The following is a 21,125-nucleotide window of genomic DNA, read 5'->3' on the forward strand; positions in this document are numbered from 1 at the left end:
TATATAACCTTAACCAAGGCAGAGGGGCTTGGCTTCTGGGGAGAGGAAGGTGGCCCAGGCTAGGGAGGTTGGAGGAGGATGTGACAGTGAGCTGGGGTTTTCTTGTCATGCAGATGAAGTCTTCTATCAGCCACCTGTGTCATCTCTGGGTGGGCCAGGTGTCTGAGCTCAGTCCTTTCTTCCCATGGGAAGACTCTGGTAGGAAGCAGATATCAGATAGAAAAGACTGCGCCTCCGGATGCTGTTTACCTTCTCATGTAGACAGATGGATATTTCTTTCTATAAAAGGAAACCTTTCCAAGACATTCCTGTATCTGCAGAGGTCTGCAGTTTGTCTGAATAACCAACTTCAAATATGTCAAAGGCATCTAGTTGAGGTGGAATATTTTACTTTCCCACATAGCCATCACCTAGATTCAACAATGATCAAGTCAAACAAATTTTTTTTTCAAATACTACCTTGTTTCCGTTCCTGTGCTATATGTGACAGAGACAAAGGTGGATGCCACAAGGTTAATTTTTCCAAAAGACGAATACAGTCCAATTAGTCTTCTCACTTCCTGACAGTGAAGTGGAAAGAAAAGAATATCCACCCACCCAGGGCACTTGGGTTTGGTGTCCAATTGTTCAGTGGGCTCTGGGATCATTCTGCATCTCTTTATCAGAGGCTAAGAACTTGAACTTTACTGTGGTTTCTCAAAGCCTACTAGTTAATAAATGTTCAATAAATGTATTGACTTGGGGGCCAGGAAGATGGCTTAGTGGAATAAGGGCTTTCCTGGCAAGCACAAGGGCCTGAGTTCAATCCCCCGTTCTACAAAAACAAACAAACAAACAAACAAACAAAAGTGTTGGCTTATGAGGTAAGTGATTCTGTGAAACAGTAGACTTCCATTTGGGTTTTTTTTTGGTGTTTTTTTTTTGTGTGTGTGAAACCAGGGATTGAACTCAGGCCCTTGTGCTTGCCAGGCAAGTGCTTATTCAATTGAGCTATCTTCTTGGCCTTAGACTTCCATCTGGACAAGGGTAGGTAGTGTGAGCTTGGATCACCCACCACCCTGAGGAAGTGGCAGAAAGGCAGATGATGGGTGACAGAGCTGAGCAAGGGGCATTATCCCAACCTGAAGTGGGAAAGATAACTCACCAGTTCTTGGAGCAGAACTGCTCTGCCTGACTCCCAGATTCATGTATCTGTCTGCAGACTCTTTAGGGAAGATCTGGAAAAGTGCCTGCACCACTAGGTCCCACATGCAAGTACTGTTCTATCCATTTTGGAGCTGGCAAGTGGGAGCATTGGGGCATGGACCAGCTTCCTGCTTCTGGAGTGCCTTGAAGCTTGGATGTGCTCAGCTGCTCCGGAGCAGAGTAGGGTGGGGTGGGGCTGCTAAAGTGCATAAAATGGGGTGATGGGGAGACAGAAGAGGTCTTACTTCAATATTTCCCCTCAGATCTGCCCATGGGGTCTCTTTACCCAGCAGGCATGCTGGCCTCCTGACAGGCATGGACTTTGAGCAGCCAACCTGTTTCTTTTCCCTCTGCCTGGTCTCGTCTTTTGGAGTTTGTACTCCCAGCGCAATCCTTTCCCATGCGTACATGGTGTGCTTGCCTGCATGCACGTGCATGCACATGTGTGTTTTAATTTTTATTCTTGGTGCAAGTTAAGGAAATGGATTGGGAAGGAGATGAATCCAGTCTGGATGTATGCTGGGCAGCGGGCAGCTTCGTTTCTGGAGGAGGAGAACCAAGGGAGCAGCGCTGGGACTCTAGGGTTGGTAGAGGGGATATCTCCTCCTGCTGTGGGGACCGAGAAGGTCAGAAGTTGGAGACTGAGTTATTAACCCTTTGGGGAAGCAGCTGTTACTGAGTGGATGTGAGAGCCCCCAAGGCCAACAGCTGCTGCACCTGGTGATCAGTGAACTCCTGGTACGTTGCTGGCTCTTTAAGGGGAATTGTTAATGGCTTTTCAGGCTGTGAATTCCGAGCATTCAGACTTACATATGCTTGGAGAGCATCCTTCTCCTTCAGGGAGCTGCTTGGTGAGGGCTTCCTTGGTGCAGGTGGCATCTGTGACCCCCTCCCCCCAAATAAGTGACTAGAACTGCAGCAGGCAGAGGTCAGATGCCTTTTGGAGTGTCCTCTTCATTAACTGTGGAGAGTGGTTTTTTTGGTTCCTAAAGTAGATGCTGTTTGCAATGATGGTCTCTTCTTGGGTCTTTAGTTCTGGGTGAAGAAGAGACAAATTGGAACCTGAAAGTGCAGAAAATTGCAGTCCGCAGACTTTATGGCTTCTTGTCATTCTAAATACGTGCCCTAGTCACATACTGTGACAAAACCTAGATTACTACATGTAATAAATCTCAAGTTTTAAATTGCATTTACTGATTAACAGGAGCTTGGTACTTTAACAGAAAAAAAAGGGAGTCTTTAAATGTTAATATGTTCAATGTGATAATTTCATCAAACTGAGTACCACATGACACACTATACAACTTACTAACCAAAGTCGAGTTGTTAAAAACAAAGAACTCTGAAGTTGGGTAACAGAAATATGAAGTGTATTGTCACGGTTTTGCAAAATAGTTGTGAGTTTTGTGTGAAAGCAGCCGGGTTCTGGCAGGTGCTCATTAGAGGGCAAAGAAGTTGATGGTTGGGGTTACACACAGTGAACTCGTTAGCTGTGACAATGGGACAAGTGGCAGTATCCTGTGACCCAGGAGACTGTTGGGAAGTGAGAAGACCCTCAGGCTTATGGGAAGATAACGTATCAGTGACGACTTACGTTGCTTTCGGATAGCTTCCCCCACACCTGTCTCTTCAATTATACAAGCGGTACTACATACATATCTACCTCAAATACTTCACTTTCTAGTGCTAGGATAGGACCAGGTCCTCGTGTGTGCTGGGCATCATCATTGAGCTGCATTCCCAGCCCTACTTTAAATACTTCTGAGGTATTTAATTTAGAAAGTGCAAATTTCCTAATCTTCCGGGGTAACCAGTGTTAAAGTTTACATGTTTCCTGATCTTTTTCTATGAGAATCCAAAAAACTATACACCACATATTAAAATATAATATTTTCCTTTAGTTATAAAAACAGGATCATGCTGTTTTGCAAGTTACTTTTGAGTCATTCTGTAGGCCAGCATTTCCAAAGTGTATTTGGTGAAGTTCTCCTTACTAATGGTACTCTGAGGGAAAAAAAATAGTTTTCTCAAATAACTCCAGGCTGTGGTCAAGTATGCCCAAGCTTGTGGTTACAACTTCAGTGCATATTTGTCCCAGTCTTGGTGACTCATGCTATATAATAGCATGTTAAAGGTTCTGAAAAGGCCTGCAGCAAAGAAACTTGATTAGACTTTTATAACATAGCATTTTCCTAAATTATTTTTGGGATAGCTCTGTAGCACATTTTCACATCTGGCAGGTTTGGGGAAGTGTCTTAGGCATTCCTCATTAACCTCCCCTTCCCTGCCATCCTCCTACTGTCCATCCACCTGTAACCTCATAAGATGGGCAGAAAAATAGTTCATATATTCATGTAATAAACAAATACTCACTGTGCTCCCAGTATATATACCCAACAGTGCAATTGGTGCTGGGGACATAGTGACAAACAAGGTAGCTGTCTCTCTGCCCTTCCAGACTTTGGAAGCCTGCCCGAAGCAGAATGATGGGGTCAGTCACACCTGATGGATGAGTGTCTTGTCCTGTACCTGGGAGTGGCAGAAGCTCAGCAGGTGGCACAGCCCAGGAGCAGGGGGCCAGAACCCGCCCACTCTGCTGCTCCTTGTCTCCACCATGCCTCTCCAGTCCTCCGCACTTTGCTTCTGCTGAAAACAGCAGTGCCCGACCCAGCTGGTGAAACTGCTGGCGAGACTGCGTGTGTTTGTTTTCTCTGCATGTGCCAGCCTTGCACTGGGGCCACTGGGCTTCACGGTTGTTGGGGAGTTGACAGAGGTTGGGATAGGGGCTTCCAGCAGGGCCTGATGGGCTGACTGGAACATGCTTCAGATTTCCAGATTGATATTTATTTAAGTTTTAGGTGGTTTAAAAGAGCTCTGTGATTGGGAAAGGAAAGAATGGGAATAGGGGTGAGGGATTGAGTGTATATATGTCGGGGTCAGGGGGGTGGTGAAGAAGTGGTTTTGTATGAGGTCAAATGGGAAAGAAAGTAAACTGTCGTGATTCTAAAGCATACTTACCAGCTCGACACTCTGTGTGTGTGTGTGTGTGTGTGTGTGTGTGTGTGTGTGTGTGTATTTTAGAAATCGAGGGTATGCATGCCAGGACAGGATGATGGGGGAGCCAGGCTGGGAGCATCCAGTTCTTGAGATATTGCCTTGAATATTAGACACGAATCTGCAGCAAAGATCGGACGGATGAAAATATCCTCAAAAGTGACTCTAATTGCAGTTACTCAAATTTATTTATTTATTTATTTTTATTTTTATTTTTTTTTTGGTGGTACCGGGGACTGAACTCAGGACCTTGCACTTGTCAGGCAAGTGCTTATTCTACTGAGCCATCTCCCTGGCCCTACTCAAATTTAATGAGTCAGTATCATTTATTGAACACTGGTTTGTACCACTTATTATTCCAGCTGCCTTAGTAATGTAATCTGTGTTTCCTTCAGCATCTTTGTGTGAGACAGATGTTGTTGTCTTACACTAAACTAATTCCTCAGTGAAATCAAGGTGAAGAAGAATGACCCACCCATGACACAGTACACATCTTACAGGGAAAGCACTAGAGGAGGAGCCTGTCACCTCCCAGCTGGGCCCTCACACCAAGCAGCTCAGCCCTTTGACTCTAAGTCTAGTGCTTCACTTGAGTGCTTCAGATTTCTTGCAAGCATGTGTTCGTGTTGGAGTTGGGGCTGGTTTTACCTGGCATTTGCTTGAATCAGCTCTAGAACCACACAAATCTAGAAGCACATTAATCCTGGTTCAGTCCAATGGTAGAACCTAAGACCTCCTCTAGGTCATGTGGAGGGTGCAGATGTAGGCCTGATGCCCTTGGGTGCCACATCATTATGACAAAGCATCAAAGAAACGGACTGCAAATGACAGTTTCATTGGAATTGATGGTAATTATTTTGCTTACTCAACACAATAAATCAAACTCTTTTCACTGAACTACTGTGCCATAAATTCCCAGCTTCTCCTAATGAAAGGGCTCCCTCCCTGTGCATGTGCTTGCAGTTTTTCTTTCCTCTGCCAAAACCTTCCGTATCTTAAGTCATTATTTGTTCACTTAACATGTGTTTGATGAACACCTAGAATTCCATTTGTGTGGCAGATGCCCTCCTGAATAAAACCAACATCATTCCTGAGCCTGTGGTCTAGCAGATGGGCAGCAAGAATCATTAATAGTGTGATGGGTATTATGTAGGTGAAAAATCTGGGGGCCTTACATGCCTCACCCCTGCCTGCTGGGTCATTTGACATAGGACATGTTCTTAAGACATGTTTGTCAAATGGAAACAAACTTCTTCCAACCTCTACTTCTCTTTACAATTTTCTCCTCCACCTCCTCCATGTTTACATAAGGCAGTGGGAAAGGCATGTGTCCTGCCTGCCTTCTCCACTGAATAAGAACTACAGAGCTCCCAAAACAAGCCCCAAGTGAAATAGGAAAAAGAGTACCATGTTCACATCACCTACCCTGTGTACAAGTTCCACTTCTGCAAGGGAAGTGTCTATTAGGGACTGGTCAGATCAAATTATGTGGACCATGCTTAGGCCTGAGAAAGACCTTGGAGGTGGCAGTCTTCACAGTTTGACACAACTACTGTGTGACAGGGACAGAGACTCTAAGCAAATAATTTACAGTGATTATAAGAAGCAGACAGTATAGATAACAATACCAAGGCTGAAGAGATCCCACGGCTGGGCATAGTGCCATATTCCTATAATCACAGCTACACTCAGGAGGCTGAGGAAGGAAAATCACAACTTTGAGGCCAGCCTGGAGAACTTAGTGAGAGAGAGTCAAAATGAAAGAAAATTTAAAAGAGCTTATAATATAGCTTGGGAGTAGAGTGCCCTGTACTGAGCACACACACACACACACACACACACACACGAGAGAGAGAGAGAGAGAGAGAGAGAGAGAGAGAGAGAGAGAGACAGAGACAGAGACAGAGACAGAGACAGAGACAGAGAAGGGAAGAAGGGGGAACTCCCGTCACCAAGACTTCTGCTAGGTATAAGCCTTTTTACTGCCTTAACTGACAAACTTTGATGAATCCTCCAGGACTGCATGAAGAATGAACATGGATGACAGAAAAAAAGCATTCTATTAGACTTGGTGAAAGACAATATAAAATATTGGAGAACTGATCCTTCATCCTGAGCAGGGCTTGAGTGCATGCATGTGTGCATGCATGCATGCACGCATGCATGCAGACAGAGGAGCATATGTGCACCTTTCTCTCTTCTGAAGTCATTGCTAGAGGTTCTGCTTCCTAGGCTTAGCAGTTAGTGAGCTCCACAGTTTATCTTGGGATTCATCCGTTCTGAGGTCAAGCTGCATTTCAATTTCGGTGTAATAGCAGAGATGGTGTCCAAGCCGACTGTGCTCCAGGTCCTTAGCTCGTTGAATCCTGGAGCCCTGTCTTACTTTCTTCTGCCTCCTTCTTGGCCTTTTGCACAGCACTGGGCACCTCATTTCCAGTTTGCTGCCCTGCACTGAATCCCGCCCCGGGCTCACCCCTAGTGTCTCTCACTAGGGGTGACTCTGAGTTGTCGGCAGCAGCATTCTACCTGCTCTTCTCACCACAAATACCAAGCAAAATGCCCTTGTTTTTCCTACTGTACTTTTGAACCTCATCTGTTCTGGATGGTTTGGGGAAAATACTTTTCTGTGTATGTTGCAAGGGGATGGTGGGCATGCTCCTTGGCATATTTCCTGGGCTAATCCCTCTCTATTCTTCTCAGGGCTCTGTTGGGTACTACTTTCAGGTGGAATTAGTGCTCTGGTGCTGTTCTAGGCCTGTGTGCAGTTATAGGGGTTGTGCTCATACACTGACCAGGTGGGATTGTTTGTCCTTCATCCTGAGAGATAGGACATCCAGCTTTTAAGGACTGTCTTAGTGTTGTCCTCGCACTGGTCTGGTTACCTGTTCTATCTATCCAGGTTCTAAAGTAATTTCTTTTGTGCTAGTTGGTCAACATTGAGCACCAGAAAGTTTGGAAGTAGCTGCTCTTTCTATCCAGGTACTATATTAGTGTTTTAGTTAATTGTTTCAGTCACAGGCTAGAGCTAAAAGCAGTCAGGTAGGAGAAGAGCAACTGGTTCCTCTCAACAGGGTGGCTGTGTACACTCATGGAGTGAGGTTAGAGGAGAGCATTTTCCTGAAGCTGGGAGTGGGAGCTGTGGAGCAGGTAGGGATGTGTTTTTCTTTCTGTAAACACTTTTCCAGAACATCTACTGTCTGTTGGGAATATTTCTCTCCTTTCTTTCTGAACAAGTAGAGGCAGTATGGAGAAATTATGATCATTATTGTCATTATCCTCATCAAGAGAGTGTGGAGAGGACACAGCGGCAAGTGCAGAGAGGAGGAGGTTATTAGCGTAAGTGATATTAAGTGTTGACGGGTGCTGGGTGGAGATTAAGGCATTAGAAGCTAATTCTAGCCACAAACTTGGGAACACCGAAGTGCTATCTGCGGAATGCCCCTCCCACAGTAGATGAGGCTCCCTTCTGTAGTCAACAATTTCTTGACCTCCAGATGCTTGTGTGTGTAGTAACAAAGTGAGTATATTACACAATTTGGGCAGCCTAAAGGAAAGAGCAGAAATGGTATCAGGTATGTCTAGGGTTGCTAGAATGCCACGGGTGTTTTGGAGTAAAAGGGCTTGGATCGAAAAGCCCACCAGATGGCAATGCCACTGTGTGAAATTAGGCCAGGGAGCAGCTTTCAGCAGAGAAGTTTGTGACCTGTGCGCTCCCAAATTACCGTGTGCTTGCTGGGCTCCAGGATGCTTTCATACATTATCTCATTAACTCTCGTGAGTAGCTCATCAAAGTACTTATTTTCATTCTCATGGAATAAACTGAGGCTCAAGGAGATTAAGTAATTCATCCAGAGTCACCTTACATGGAGGTAGGTGGAGCTCAGACCTGAACCCAAGGACAATAGCCTTCAATGCCTGGTCCTGCTGAGCTCTAACCATGTTACTTAGTAGAGAAGCTTTGTTTGCAAAAAAGTTTGACACGAGCCTAACATAGCAAAGCACCAGATGTTTTGATAATCTTATTTACTTATTTATTTGGTAAAAGGTCTTGCTACACAGCTCAGACTCATTCATAGTGATCCTCCTCCTGTGTCAGCCTCCTTGGTGCTGGGATTACAGGTGTGCACATTTCAGGTGACTGACTAAGTGCCTGGGGCCAGCACGGCATGCGGTACTGGGTATTGAACCTGGGTCCTTGGGCTTGCCAGGCAGGTGCTTAGACTGCTGAGCTATCTCCCCAGCCCAATAATCTTTCAAAATCAGGGCAGTAGCACACCCTGGGTGGTGAAGGTGAGCAGTGGCCACAGACAGGAAGCGCTGGTACTGGCTCTGCACTGTGTGGGACCTTGGTATGGTTAGCCGACTTTCCCAAGTCTCTGCTCTCATCCTGCTCCGCACCCCATGTTCCTTTCTTGAACTCCTTAGGCCTGAACCTGCTCTCCTCCTCCTGACTCAGCAGCTTTCTTGTTCTTCCCCCTCATCCCTCTTCACGGAGTCCTCCACCCAGTCTAAGGCTTAGGGCAAGGTGATGGTTCCGAGATACTGTGCCATCTTAGATTCAGTTTTCCTGCAGCCCTGTGACTGCAGAAAGCCTAAAGCCACAAGCTTAGTGAATATGTTTCTTGGAAGGAGAGGTAAGAAGGGAAACAGAAGAAGTTCTTTGAAGAGGGCAAGCGCTGGGGCATCTGCATGGGCGTGCCTTTGTTCTTAAAGAGTTTAGAACCTCATTAGCACTCGGCTTTCTCCAAGTGCATCCAGAACCCTTCCATTTTTTAAAAAAAATAAAGGCTTGGGCTTGCTGGTTAGCTCAGTTGTTTGAACACCTGCCTGGGCAAACCCAGTCAGGCTTGCAGGACCACGGTTTGATCCCCAGCTCCACATACCACACCACACCTGCACTTAAGGCAGCCTGAGCCAGCCAAAAAATAAAAATAAAATAAAGTAAATTAAAAGTAAAGGCTTTCATTACAGTCATTTCCTCCCTGAAAAACCTTGTGGTTCCACGACTAAATAGAGTATCTTCTGCTCTCTGTGTCTCTCTGACATGTCCCTTCTCAAGTTCAAATTTCTGACTGACCTGTACTCTTTCATTCATCAAACACTGAATAAAATTTTATTCAAGGTGGTAGGATTACCAAGATAAATTTGACACATTCCTCCTCAGGGAGTTCATAATCTGGGTCAGGTGGAAGGAATGGAGGCATGTTAAAGACAGACACATGAAGAAGATCAGAAAGCAAAGCACAGGGCCTGGGAGATGGCTCAGTGGAATAAGCACTTCCCTGGCAAGCGCAAGGACCTGAGTTCAATCCCCGGTTCCGCAAAAAAAAAAAAAAAAAAAAGAAAAGAAAAAAACGAAAAAAAAAGAGAAAGCAAAGCACAGCAGCTGGAAAGTGTTGCAGAGTGAAGATGTTTCGGATCGAGGGCCTCGTGCCGAAGCTGGACCCTGAAAAGATGAAACAGAAGATGCACGAGGATGTGATTTCCTCCGTATGGAACTTCCTCATCTCTGTAGCCCTGATGCGAATCACTCCATTTATCTTGAAGAAATTGGACAGTATATGAAGATGGGGCATCCCATATAAACATATGATAGAAGAACCTAGCTACAGTTTCTCCTGCCTACCTGCAAATGAATAGGCCCAGAAAGGTGTAAGAGACTCGTTGATTGAATAGACATAAAAATTCTATTTGTCAAGAGCAAGTTGGACTGTAGTAACTGACCCTTATAGCTAAAATGTAAAACTATTGGGAAGTATGAAAAGATGTCTTGTAGTCATAGTGTGCCCTTATGCTTGTAATATTCAGCCTCTACAAAGGTTGGTGTGATTGTGAATAAAACTTTTAAATTGCATCTCTAGCTAGAATTATATTCCAATTGGACAACACTGGTCATGCCCCATTTAGAGTCCTGACAGCTCAGAAGTAGAGAGAGGCAAGAAAAAACACGGGTCCAAGGTTGGGCATCTGAGTGGGTAGTGAAGCTTTGCATGACACAGTGAGAGTGTGGCTCAAACGCTTGCCTGGCAAGCCCAAGGACCCAGGTTTGATACCCGTACCACATGCCGTGCTGGCCCCAGGCACCAAGTCAGCTCAAACTCCATTTTCTATTGTAAGGTGGTCATGTCCAAAATGTCACTGTCTTGTCATTTCTATTTACATTTTTACTTCTGTATAGAGTATATTTGTGATGAAACCCTTACAAATAGCTATGCTTACTGGGAGTCAGCACATAACCACAATGATACTTCAGTGCAAGATTATTAGTCTATATTTTTAATAAAATACCAGAAGATTTGAAAAAAAAAGACAAACACATGATCAAAACCAATAAATTATCGTGGAAATGTCATATGAGGTGAACAGAGTGCTATCTATGGGCCCTGGAATGGAGAAGAGGTGAAGGAGGCTTCATAAGGAAGGAGTGAGGATATAGCTCAGTGGCACAGCACCTACCTGGCAAGTGCAAGGTCCTGAGTTCGATTCCCCATATAAATAAATAAATAAATAAATAAATAAATAGGAGTCAAGTTTGAGGTACACTTTAAAAGATGGAAGCTTCTTCTAAATGGAGGGAGAAGGGGAAGGTGGTCCAGCTAGAAAGAATAGAGAGGGTGCAGCTTGCTGGGTTTTAAGACACATGGGAGGAGAACAAAAGAAATGCCTTGTATAAAGAGCTTGGAAGATTCTGCATAGGTCTGTGGACTTTAATCATTATCACCTAGAGAACTGTTTAAAGTGAGTATGCTTGTTTGTTTCCATTAAAAAAAACTGAATTCTGAAAGCAAGGTTTTTTAAAATATCATTCATAATCAACTGCTTTTACATTTTATTTATTTATGTGTTTTGTACTACTGGGAAGCAAACCCAGGGTCTTTGCTACAGCCTCCACTCTCCTTCCTTTTATTTTGATACATGGTGCTGCTAATTTGCTATGTTTCCTGGGCTGGTTTTGAACTTGGTAATCTTCCTGCTTCAGACTCCCAAAGTGCTGTAATTACTGCGTGTGCCAGCACACTCAGCTCCAACCCATTTTTAAAAATAACACCTTCGAGACCTAATCCATACACACAAAATGGAATTTATATTGTTTTTCCCATATTTTAAATCTTACTTTCATGTTGCAACTTGATCTTTATTATTCTCAATGGCTGCATTTTATATAGTTCATCAATTATTGCACCCTAGTTTATGTAAAGCATTACGGTGCACTGAAATGATTCAAGGGTTTCAGAATCCAGTAGGCTTGGTTCAGATCTTCTGAGGTTTACCCACCTGTTGGTCCTGGACAAGATCTGTACTCAACCTGAGCTTCAGTTTCCTCATCTATAAAATAGGTTGATCATATGACCACCGTGAGAATATCAGGCTAAAGGAATTATAATTATGACCCATAGGAGGCACTTGCTCAATGAAAGGTAGTTGCCCATGTATCAACTTTTACTGCTTGGTTGAACCTGACATTCTAGAAAGAAGGCAGATGGGTCTGATTAAATAGGGAGAAGAGACAGCCAAAGAGCCAGATTGGGGGCTTTAGGCGTGTGCTGTCTAGCGCAGTAGCTGCTAGCCCAGGTGGTTGTTGAGCACCTGAGATGTGTCTCATCTACCTTGAATTCATCTGCAGTAAATAGAAAATGCATGCTAGATTTCGAAGACGGTATGAAACAAAATGTAAAATATTTCATTAATAAAGCATATCCTTATTAAAATGACAATGCTTTTGATATAGTGTATTGAAGGATATTTTAAGAATTATTTTCACCTGTTTTTTTTTTTTTTTTTGTTTTTTTGCGGAACCGGGGATTGAGCTCAGGCCCTTGCGCTTGCCAGAGAAGCACTTATTCTACTGAGCCATCTCCCCGGCCCCTTTCATCTGTATTTTTATGGTGGCTAGCAGAAAACTTTTAAATTGCATCTCTAGCTAGAATTATATTTCAATTGGACAACACTGGTCTTGCCCCATTTAGAGTCCTGACAGCTCAGAAGTAGAGAGGCAAGAAAAAACATGGGTCCAAGGTTGACACCTGAGTGGGTAGTGAAGCTTTGCATGACTTTAAGGGAGTCAGGGAAAGGAGATGAGTTTGAGTGTGTGTTTGTATACACAGGTGTATAATGGTTGTTCTCTAAACTGTGACATAAAAAGCAAAGATGTAATGTAGATAGAGAACCTATCCCTGTTTTCCTTATACGTTGGTCATTCACACTCTCACTATGTCAAGTCCATGCCTTCCTTCAGTAGACTTATTAGGAACATTTCTGCCCATTCCTTCCATGAGCATGGCTGACACGGCTGGCCTGCACTTATTGCCGGGTTCAGAACGTCCTGGGAGGTCAGGGGCTTTTGGAGTGGAAGACTACTGACCACTGCGATCATGATCAGGATGGCTGGAAAGAACTGGGTGCCTCTAGGCCTGGGTCTACTCAGAGCTCCTGGCCTCCCCCCATTGTGGAGCTGTCCTCAGTGGTGCAGGCAGTGTGCGGGGTCAGAGGAATCTGCAGTAAGGTCTACAGAGCAAAAGAAGTTGGGCAAGAAGGCTTCACCTACAGGGAAGTGAGTGCTCTCAACGCTGCTGTCCAACCCTGCTTACTTGTGTCTTTACCTTCTTTGGCTTTGCAAAGATTTCAGGAGTCTTCTGAGGAGTGAAGAGCTGGGACTTGATAGCAGTTCAGTTAAACAAAGGCATTTTTAGGTTTTTAAAGCCTAAATGAATTAAAACTGCACTTGAGCCTTGAGATACCCAGTGTATCATTCCCTGCAGAACTGTTGGGATATAGGGACCTCCTGGATTGTACTAGGAAAGCACAGATCAGCGATTCACTGTCACAGTAGGTAAGAGCAAGGAACACACAGTGTATCAAGTTTGGAAGGCAAACAAAACAAAAAATCAGAACAGAAACAAACAAACAGAAAAGTGAAGAAGCAAAAGAAAACAAAAATCAGCAAACACCAGCATCAACAATGCTCTGGCTTTAGTAGTTTTGTCTGACTTGGGATGACCTGGCTTTGCTCCTGGAGGAGGGGAGACATCCCCAGGGAGGAATATTGCTGCAACTGTAACAGAAGCATGCTGCTTCTACTAAAGCCATGTGCAGCCATCCAACCCTGATTTTGGTTGTTAGGTGGGTTCAAGACCTTTGTCAGCGATGGCAAAACTCCAGGAGCCTATGTCAGAAACCATTTGTTGAGCCCTTCCCATGTATAAGAATCTACAGGATTAAAGTTTCCAGTACTATGTAGGAGAGTATATGAACGTTTATAGAGTTTTTCTGTGCTTACTTTTATGTGTGGCCTTAAATTTGTATCTTTTCACTCATACAATAAGTAGCTTTACATTTCACAACTTAAGAAAATATTTTTTGAGAAATCCTATCTTATCTTGGTTGCAAATCTTTCCCCCCACAGTTGGGAGCCATGAGCTCTGCTGTGGTCCCACGTTCTTTGTCCTTGCTTCCCTGTTGGGCCCACCATAACCATCACTTCCTCCTGAACCTTCTGCCCTGCTGAGCTTCTTTTTGAAGAGATTTTATCTCATTCCCACAACGATGACTTTCCAGCACAGCTGTGGAGAGCTGGGAAGTGGCCATATGTCTGACTCCCCATAGAGAGAGGTGTCCTATGCTTTAATGATGTTAAATTGGCTGGGATTGAGAGAGGGTTGGGGTAGGGTTTGAGGAGAGAGTGACAGAAATAGCCAGGCATAGGTGGCTGAATAAATAGCGATAGCAAGGGTCCCCCCTGGGTGTCTGTGACTACCCTGAGGGTTGAGTGCCTGTCTCAAGAACATAACACCACGCCCTCATCTTGCACACGGTGCACATCGCAGCCTGCCTGTGCATGTTTGCACACACAACCCATGTGTTCCTTGGTTGTGTCACTGCTGCCCCCCATCATTGCTTCCGGCAGCATCTACTTCTCCCTGCACCAGCTCCAGCCGCACCCCCCTCGCCACCACTACTGCTTTCCTTACTCCTAACCCCAACATGTAGCCTCTGCAGTGGCCCAGGCCTCTCCAGATTACAGCTCTGTGGGGACCAAGCCCTTTTGAAAGGAAGAAAGAAAGAAAGAGGGAGGAAAAACAGAAAGAAAGTGGGAAACAGAAGAATGAAGCCAGACCGAAGGGGCAATGGTGCTTTGAGCTATCTCACTGCATCACAATGAATATGGACTCTATTAAGCTCCGTTCTGCCTGTTAGTGTCTCCCGGGGCAACACAGCCCCCATATGGCAAGCATGCAGCAGATTAGGATAGGCCCCTGGGCCGCATTGAAGGCCAGAGACTTGACTGGCAGTTGAGCCCCCTACCCGACTCCCCCTCTCCTCACACTTGACACTGCCTGTGTTTATCTAAAGCAAGGAGGGAGGGGCATTTAGAAGGGTTTTGTCCCAGTTTGGAGAGAAGGGAGAGGAGGTTGGAGGTTGGAGGTGGGTGGGGTGAGGGAGATTGAGGGAGGAGAAGGAGGGGGAGGGCTGAGGTGGTTAGAAAGGGGAAAGGCAGGAGGGAGGTTTCATAAATATTCAGGAGGTGCACTGAATGGAGAGAGAGAAATAAAGCAGATGGAATTCGTGTTAAAGAGCAGCACAATCACGCTGTTTTGAGCTCTCCAAAAAGAAGGAAAGAAGGGAAGAGAAAGAAAGAAAGAAAGAAAGAAGAAAGAAAGAAAGAAAGAAAGAAAGAAAGAAAGAAAGAAAGAAAGAAAGAAAGAAAGAAAGAGAGAGAGAAAGAAAGAAGAGGAATGGCCTTCCAGGAGTGTAGGAGCTGTGTTTATCCAATTAGCAGGGTTGTCAAATTGAATTTATATGAGATGGGGGTGAGAAAAGAGTGTAAGAGGGGAAGAGCTGCTTTTTATTTTTCTCTTTTCTTCCTCAAATGTCCATGGGTCTATATTTTTAAAAGTCTCCCTAAAGAAGTAAGATCACTTGAGGAAGGGACATGGGTTGCAGAGCAACGAGACTTCCCAGTAACTTTTCCCTCCAGTGCTAGAGGTGGGCGAGGAGTCCGTGCATTTCACCAAAACTGCAGTGAGCACGTCAAGAGACGAGATCTCTTCTTCAGTCAGATGGCTGACGTGGTTCTTCCCCAGAGCCTATCCAGGCTCCTTTCCAGTTTCCTTCCTTTGATGGTGAGAGTATCCCACCTGCCTGAGCAGAAGTCAGTTCTGTTTATTAGCAGCTTGTTAGCAATTGTGAGTTCAGTGAAAAGAATCCAGGTTTGCTGATCCCTCCCTCCAGTTTCACTTTGATTACATAGTCCCTTGCTCAAAACCACTCTGTGTATGGTGTCAATTTCTAACTCTTCCTGCTCTGCTAGAGTAGGACCCAGTCTCAATGTCTTTACCTGTCCCTTTTCATTCTTCTGTGGTGGTCGCTAAAGTAAGGTTCAAGGTGTGAAGGGGAAGTGCAAGCACTTTCATTGGGGCACTGGCAAAAAAAAATTAAGATTCCCTTAGTGTTTATTTCTATCTAAAAAAAAGATTAGGAAGGAAATCCAGCTTATCTAATACTTAATGCTGGGATTGACACTGGTACCTTTAGCCTGTGTGCCAGGCTGTTGTGTATCACAGCAGTAGCCAAGACATCTCTGCTGTGCACAGGCTTGATGGTGGAGACCTTACCCGCTCATTCATTCACTTCCGAGGTTTTCTGTTCTCTGTTAAGTGGATTTACAGATTATATAATTTAACTTTAACTAAATTAACTCTCACAAAAGGCCAAGTGGCTTAAAGAGCCTGCCACAAAGCGACTGGGTCGCAGAGAATGCTGATAATCCAAACACATGCAAACAGGAAGAAAACAGCGGGGCTGGCCCTTTTCAGGCCACATTAGGAAGTAACAACTTTGATAATGGAATGGGAGCTGGTGAGAAGGCAGCAAAAGCCTTGACATTCATGCAGACTATTTGAAAGAGATTACACCTAGCTACACCATTAACATGATCCTATTTCTAACCATGCATCCTGTCTTAAGACATTAGCTAATGATGATATAAAACAATCATGATGAAAGAGGCATTTAAATATACTCCCACTTTTACTCTTTAAAAATGTTAGCTCTGTAGTACATGCATTTAATTTATAAATAAGTAAAGATGCGTGTGTTTGGGGTGATTGTCCAGACAGTTTTACTCCAAAGGGAGTAAGATCTGAAATATCTAATCCCATTGTTTCAGATAAGCTTTCCTCAGCAAACCAATGCTTGTTGCACCCCCATACACACACACAAGACCCTACTTTTCCTGTTGGTCAGGCTTGCCTTCCTGTGCTGCCTCATTCATCTGGTGTGTGTACACTCTAGAAGCTCAGCTTCAATCCCTCCATCCAGAACAGTTTTCCTAAAAATGCTGTCCCTTTCCACATCCCATTTACAACTGGTAATCAAGATACAGCATTAGTAAGGAATACAAAAGTTGTTACATGCCCGTAATCCCAAAACTTTAGCTGTTTGGGGCAACAAAGACTTAGTTGTTTTCTCATATAATTTCTTGAGCTGCTTTCTTCCATCTTGTTTCTGTGCCTTCTAAAGCACGTGGCACATGGCCACCAACCTGAAAGAGGGAGGCTGGGGAGATAGCTCCACAGTCTTAAGTGCCTACCTAGCAAGCACAAGGAACCAGGTTCAGTCCCTGATACTGATCGCTGGTACTGCATGCCGTGCCAGCCCTGGATGGAACCCCTGAGCACTCTGTGCTAGCCCCCAAACAGGGCATGGTGGCATACACCTGTAATCCCAGCACTGGAGAGGCTGAGACAGGAGGATCACTTCGAGTCTGAACTGCGTGGCAAGACTCCGTACCCAATAAATTAATGAATTAGTTCATTTTCTTTAAAAAGAGGGAAAGGCGGAAGCCACTCTCATCTCCTAACTACCCTGGGCCAGAAGTGACACACAGCATCCTCACCCAGCTTCTGTTGGCCCGCACTAGGAAGGTGATCCTACACTGAAGGCGAAAGAGCCTGGGAAGTAAGAGCTTCTGTTCGTTGGTGCTTATCGTACCTTTGTCCGCTATGCTGTGTATGATCAATCACGGTAATACTGTTCTCTTCCCAGTACCGTTATACACTTGATCTTAGCCAAGGGGCCAAGATGCAGTATTCCCAATACCATTGTAATAAAAACAATCATGATAATGTTTTTCTTCCTAATATCAATAATAAAGTCAAAGGACACATAGAATTGATGATTTATACACAAAATTTGATTAAGAACTAAAGAAACACTTAGAGGCTGGCTGCAGCATGGCTCATATTTAAAAACATCAAACTGTCGTCATTACCCTCTATTTGACAGCAGAGTGATCTGCGCAGGGTTCCAGATCTTACTCTAGAACTCTGCTGCCCAGTGTACGGGCCACTAGCCCCACTTGGCCATTTAAAAATTAGTTCCTTAGTTACATTGCAAGTATTTAATAGCCACAAGTGACTAGTGCTTACCTGGCATTTGAATAATGCCATTATAGAATGTTTTCACCTCTACAGTAAATTCTGTTGAAGGGATTTGTGCAGTGAACAATAGGAGATTGTTCTAGGTTGGGATGTAAGTGATTAAAGCACAATGGTGATCACATAGGAAGTCACTGTTATAAGTAATAGTCCAGATATTGATTTTATACGTAATGAAGTAAATCCAAAAACATTCTTAAAATTAATGGTAAAGCCAGTTCTAAGCATTTGACTAGTCTGTCCCCAGAAACAGTTTGGTGGGAACTGTGGTAGGTTAGTGAAAGAGCACTGTTCTAGGAGTAAGAGGCCTGACTTGTAGCTTGAAATTTCCCTTCATAATTAGGGGGAGGCCTACTCAATTCGCTCAGAATTAGCCTGGAAATGCATAAGGTTTTCGAATAATAGCTAGATATAGGATAGATATATAGTTGCATTCTCTTAATGAATAGAATTTTTTGTTCTTATGGTGTTTGTAAATAGGATCTCAAGTCCGCATCCTGTACAGCAATTAACCACTAAGAAGAATATATGCAGTGTATTATTTGTTGAAAAAAAATAATACTGGACCTTACTCCTTGAAATCTTAAAATAACTTTCCCTAAGATTAGCATATTTAATGCTGAAGATTAGTAGCAAGATAAGAACTGGCCAAGCTCATAATTTTATTTATTTATGTGTGTGTGTATGTGGCCAGCTCAGCCCACCAGGGGGCGGGGCTGGCTGGCATGTGGTGCTGGGGGATTGAACCTCGGTCCCTGTGCTTTGCTAAGCTTGTTCCAAGTAGGTGCTTTAGACCACTGAGCTATCTCACCAGCCCTGGCCACGCTTATAGTATAGGAAAAGTAACTCATCACATGTCATGAAATGTTTTATTCACCATCTGTTACTGAAACAAAATGCCTGATATAATCAACTTCAATGAAATAAAAGCTTATTGTGCTCTTTAAAAAAAAATAGCTAGATAGTGGTATTTTATGAGCTATTATTGTACTTTTTTGTTTTTGGAGGTCTCTCCAATTTTAAAAGCACCTTCATTGTAAGATAGCCTCTTTAGTAAATGGAGCTGGAAAAACTTGCTTTCCACATGCATCTTATTAACTTGGACACAAGATTAATAGTCTCATGAAGGTGCAGAAACATGGGTCTGTCAGACTCACCTTTATTCTTTTTTGTTTTTTTTGGAACTGGGGATTGAACTCAGGCCCTTGCACTTGCCAGGCAAGTGTTTATTCCACTGAGCTATCTCCCTGGCCCCTCAGAAGGATTTTTTTCCCACCTTTATTCTTTAGAATATTTCTATTGGTAAATTATCACTTTTAATTTTATGAGTTTTATTGTGTTAAACAATGAGTACTTAGCAGGAAAAAAATCTCAAAAATAAATGTTAAGCGTTTAATGGTCATTTATCAAAAAGCATCAACATTTTCAGCATCAACCGCTCTTTTTTCTTTTTTTGTATACTAAGTCTGAAAAAGAGCAATACAAATAAATTCTGATGTGAACCACAGAGAAAATACCAACAACACTTTACAAAAAAATCCTTACTTCACTGATCACACCTAAAGGCAGTCTGTATATTATATAGTGTGTAGTTATAAGAACATAAAATATAATAAAATAAATATTAAGCGTAGAATAGACATCAACATTTTCACATCAACTGTATCCTTGCTTACAAAACGTAAAAGATAACATCAAAAATAAAAACCTATGTGAACTACTGTGTAAACACAAAAAGTCCACCACAGAAATAAGTTTTGCTTCAACTGTCATACCCAAGGCAATCTTCATACATGGTAATTGCATGTTCCATGTGCATGGCTCATTTACACTGAGAGCATATATGCTTAACTTTCTTTTTCTATGTGGCAGTCTTGTCACCTTCCTTCCTGTTTTATCAGGAACTTCCTGTTATACTGTACAACATACACTTAGCAAGGAAATAAGATATCAACTGAATAAAATATCGAATATTTAATGGGTGCTTAGAATAGACACCAACATTTTCACATCAGCTGTATACTTGCTTACAAAACCTAAAAGATGACCCAAAAATAAAAACCTATGTGAACTACTGTGTAAACACAAAAGTCCACCACAGAAATAAGCTTTGCTTCAACTGTCACACCCAAGGCAATCTTCATACAGGACAATTGTGTGTCCCGTGTACAAGTATCACACTGATAACAGGTATATTTTGTCTTCTCAGACTTTCTTGTAGGGCAAAGTTGGACACCTTCTTTATTTTCTTGTTGTCGTATAAGTCTTAGTGATGCTCTGCTGCCTGTTCACTGCCAACTCTTCAGGGCACTCTACAACGTTTTTGTGTAATTAGTTTCCTGGGCAGAAACATTTTGTTTTTTCTCTGCTATAAATGATCACTTATGAACACTAGTCCCAATCCTTTAAGAAATTTTCTCCATGATATTTTGTACTAGTTATAGTCTTTATAAGCTATTAAGCTATTTATGTCACACACATTTAGGATTGAGTAAAATCCAACCATTGCTTTGTATTTCAGATGACATGATAATTGCTTCATAACTCATCAACAACTTCTGTTCTACTTTTGATTTTATTGTAGAGATTTTCCATCTGAAGCTTCTGTTTTGTTGAGGTTTCCCTATCAATAGTTCCATAATGGTGAATTTATATCAGCAGTGCCAGGTTTTTATCCATCTATGAAGCAAGTTGTATTTTTCTGAAATCCAAAGACTGTGCTATACAGTTCTTTGTTTTGAAATCACAACATTTCATTTGGAGTTTGTGCTTTGTTCCTGCATAAAGGTCCTGCACTGATCAACTTGTGCTCTGTTAGCAAATCTAACATCAATTTGAAGCCTGTAAGCCAGTCGTCAAATGTCACATTCCACTTAGCTTGGGAGATGGGAGCAATAAGTCTGCTCACAACATCATTCAGTTTATTGCTGTACAACTGAGGCTCTGATGGCTGAGTTCCAGCATAAATGTCTAAATTGAAAGCATAATAAGTCTTCACATCTACAAGGGCATAAATTTTTATGCCATATTTTGACCACTTGCAGCAAGTCTTTACATTCCTGTGCTCGCGAGAAATCCCTAAGTAGAGCAAACCTGTGAATGCTTTCAGTTCAGCTAGTGAGACGTCAATGATAAATAAAATTAATATGGCTGCTGGTGCATACAGAATGTTTTACTTGCATTTCAACCCTTAGAGCATTTCATCTGCTACCATTTCCAACATTGAATGACAGTGCTGGCATTCTGTCCAGTACCTTTCACCCATGCCAAGACCCTGACTATATTTTTTGGACCTAGTTCTAACATTGGCTCATTCCTTTTTGTCACATGACCATTTTGCAATATTTTGACCAGTCAAATATGTACTCACATTTCTGTTTTTCTTTTTGTACCAGAGATTGAACTCAGGACCTTGAGTTTGCCTGGCAGATACTTATGCCATGGAGCTAT

General features: G+C 43.1%; 1 protein-coding gene and 1 pseudogene across 1 annotated transcript in view; both read left to right on the forward strand.

Moving 5' to 3' along the window:
• The window catches only part of Boc (BOC cell adhesion associated, oncogene regulated), an 82,986-nt gene that overhangs the window by 19,922 nt on the left and 41,939 nt on the right, over positions 1 to 21,125 (forward strand). The window lies entirely within an intron of this gene.
• On the forward strand, positions 9,649 to 9,879 carry LOC101571351 (annotated as a pseudogene).

The sequence above is a fragment of the Octodon degus genome, unplaced genomic scaffold, assembly GCF_000260255.1.
Source record: "Octodon degus isolate 3935 unplaced genomic scaffold, OctDeg1.0 scaffold00053, whole genome shotgun sequence".
NCBI classification, from domain to species: Eukaryota; Metazoa; Chordata; class Mammalia; order Rodentia; family Octodontidae; genus Octodon; species Octodon degus.